Below are 3392 nucleotides of genomic sequence, written 5' to 3' on the forward strand. Positions count from 1 at the left end.
CAGTATATTTTTCTTAAGATTATGTGTGATCTACAATTATCTCAAAATAAAAAAGTTTAGTTAAAATAAAAGTTATCCCCACCTTTTCTTTCTACATAAAAAGCATGAACTGATGAAAAAAAAAGTTAACAAAGAATTCAAAGGCAAAGAAGTATTTCCCTTTTCCTGATTTGATATGATGGAGTTTTAATTCTCCTACAATGAGGAAATCTTTTTTTTTTTTTTTTTTTTTTTTGTCCTTTTTTTGAGACCAGCTGCACCACGCTCAGCCAGTGAGCGCTGTAAGCGCACTGGTCATCCCTATATAGGATCCGAACCTGCAGCGGGAGCGCTGCTGCGCTCCCAGCGCCGCACTCTCCCGAGTGTGCCACGGGCTCGGCCCAGGAAATCTTTCATATATATTTCATATATAAGATTAAATGTAAAAATAGAAAACATACTGTGATTCTAAATAATATAATCTCCTTACCAATGTTCCCTGGAAATTTCCTGGCTTCTTATACCATGCTTTGTTGCCTCCCTCTTCACAAACACATAGATGATCCATTAATCCATTACTATACACAAAACATTTTCCTAAAAAAGAAGATTCCAACAGTCCACAATTGCTTCACATAACTATATTACTTTTACAGGTGAACAAATTGAAATTATGATGAGGAAAGTAGAAAATTATCAAAAGAGAACCTTGAAAAAGCCAAATTATTGTCTCTACTTTTTAGCAAAAAACATATAATTATTTTTATTTGCTTAATGATATGGCACTGGGCACAACTCACAGTTGTGAAAATAATGAAGTACATTAGTGGATTTTATGTTTTCAGAACTGTAGTAAGAAAATGTACACAAAAATAAATTCTTTTAGGTTATCCGAGGGAATGGAGAAGAAAGACAAAGAAAAAGAAGAAAAACCTGTTTTGAAAAGAGAACACAGATACATGTGTTCTCTATTGGTCCAGAAAAAAACTCTGTGTTATGCAAGGGAAATTCAGACAAAAATAGATCATGAAAAAAAATGTTCGTCTCAATGTAATATTATGCTTTTATCCCTTTCTCTGTATTTGTACTGCTTGATCCAGCCATTTGTCAGCTGCCATTTAGTTTACTACAACTTTCTCTAATACCAACACCTTCCCATTCATCAGACTCACTCTTGTTGCCAAAATTCTCTTTTCTGTTCGATCATATATAATTCTGTGAGTTTCATAATACATAAGTCTAATCATCTCCTTCTGCTTTTAAGGCTTTCTTTAATGTGTAGAAAACTACCTTTTCAGTCTCTTTGTACAATCCATCTATCCTTTCCTTCATCTGAAATACAACTGCTGTTTATTCACTACTATGCATTCAACAGAGTGGCATGCATATCGGAGCCAATTTTCTTACAGTCCAAACAGTCTGTTTTCTGCTATTTAAATATGTTTGAATGCCATTATTTTTATAAATTTGTAAAAGACTGATCAAGGAACTGCTATTTTTGCCTATCTTATAAAAATATTTAATCAGATGTCTCAAATTCCACTTAAGCTACTGTTCAGCAATTAACCAAGCTGCCTGATAAAATAATAAATTTCCAATGACTGTATTCAAGCAACACTTGGATGACAGTCATGAATATTCTAGGATAGGCATATCTCTTGGACAAAGGAGGAAGCTAGATTCTAAGGTCCCCTACAGGTATAATTCTGTTCTTATTTGTGAGGTACATATCCAAATATATAATGGTCCTCTGCTTTAATTAGTAGATCCATAAAAGTGATATATATGTTATATACAACGGGTCTTCAAAAAGTTCATAGAAAGATATATATTACCTTTTAATCCTATCCATGAACTTTTTGAAGTACCCTCGTATTTACTTGATTTTTTTTTTGCCTTTCTTCATCATGTACAACTGAATAGTGAAAACATGTTTCAGCATGAGGATAAAGAGGCATCAATTTTAATAAATTAACAAAAAGAATATTATTGAAACAAAATGAATGCAGTAACATTTAAATATCTAACATAACATTTTCAGGATAACTAGCACACATACCTTTAGGAAATGAGTTGCTTTGGGCTTGGAGTCGAATTTTAACAACATCCAGGGGTGTCACTATGAAGATACATAAGTTTCAGTTAGCAAGTAATACCTGTAAATTGTATAGACATTTTCTGAAGAACACAAATACACTGATTCATACTTTTCTTCATGGCTATATAATTGGTAATATTATCTTAAAGTAGACTTGAATGTAATATTCTAATTTTTCCCCTTGAATTTTGTATAAAAGATTGATGAAAAGACAGACTGTTAATACTTCTCTCATGAGTACTAAACTGTCATTTAGACTATTTCTACAACTACAATCCCATTAGCATAAGAACTAAAATACTAGTATTTATAAGAAAATATGTTCCCTAAGGCAAGGAATAAAAGTTCCAAAAGTCTATTGAAATATCTGAAAATGAATCTGTATAACAAGTAATCAAAAAAAAATTCATTCTAAGAAAACTTTTCCTCATCTGAGAATGAGGAAATCACATTAGGTGATCTTTAAAGCATTCACAATCCTAAAATTCTGACCTGAGGATATTATACCATAAAGCAATTATTTTGCTTATTCTAATGATTTGTCATCTTATTTAAATAAACTAGCCAACTTAAAATCATTATAATGCTAAACTATCAAATAACTATGTCATTTGGCTATGTCTATAAGAAATTGACTAAGAAAAAGAAAAATGTGGTCTAGAGATATTTAAGAAATTTGATGTAATGAAAGCAAAATAAAACATTAGTTGTTGCTAATATAAATTGTTTAAAATCTGTATTATTCATTATGTTAATATTTCATTCCATCTTCTTGCTTTCTATTTTAAAAAGGGTGATAAAATCCTAAGAGCTTAATGTTGATAGAGACCTCAAAGAACTCCCAGTCTAATCCCCTAATTTTATAGATGAAAAAATAAAGTTCAGAGAGAAGTAGGTACTGTCCCCAAGTGTATTTACTCTCAGAATGGCAAGGCAAGGACTAAAGTTCAAGTCTCTTGATTCTCTGTCCAAGGTCCTTTATTATCATGCAGATGAAGGAATATTAGCATTCATGAAGGATAAATGACAAAATTATTATTTGAGGTAGTAAAACACAAATGGAATCACTGATTCATTCAAAGTTACATAATCTACATCAGTAGCATAATTTTACCTATTAGTGATGTCAGTATAGCTCCAGTACAAGAGGCAAGCATTTGCTGAACAGGTGTCACTTTGACAATCTGTGCTCCTCCTGTTTCGGAATCCATATTTTTAACTAATTTAAGAAAAATCTGTTAAAGAGAGGCAAAATATGAAATAAAATTTTTTTTTTTTTTTTTTTTTTTTTTTTTTTTTTTTTTTTTTTTTCCGT

The 3392-nt window shown here is 31.1% G+C and overlaps 1 long non-coding RNA gene across 1 annotated transcript in view; it reads right to left on the reverse strand.

Moving 5' to 3' along the window:
* Positions 1-474: 474 nt before the first annotated feature.
* Positions 475-3392, reverse strand: part of LOC103610814 — a 24896-nt gene continuing 21978 nt past the window's right edge. The window contains exons 3-5 of the long non-coding RNA XR_552242.1: positions 3192-3312; positions 2039-2098; positions 475-576 (exon numbers count right to left, since the gene is read on the reverse strand). This is a non-coding gene — a long non-coding RNA (uncharacterized LOC103610814). The remainder of the gene's footprint in view (positions 577-2038; positions 2099-3191; positions 3313-3392) is intronic.

The sequence above is a fragment of the Galeopterus variegatus genome, unplaced genomic scaffold, assembly GCF_000696425.1.
Source record: "Galeopterus variegatus unplaced genomic scaffold, G_variegatus-3.0.2 Scaffold11835, whole genome shotgun sequence".
NCBI classification, from domain to species: domain Eukaryota; kingdom Metazoa; phylum Chordata; class Mammalia; order Dermoptera; family Cynocephalidae; genus Galeopterus; species Galeopterus variegatus.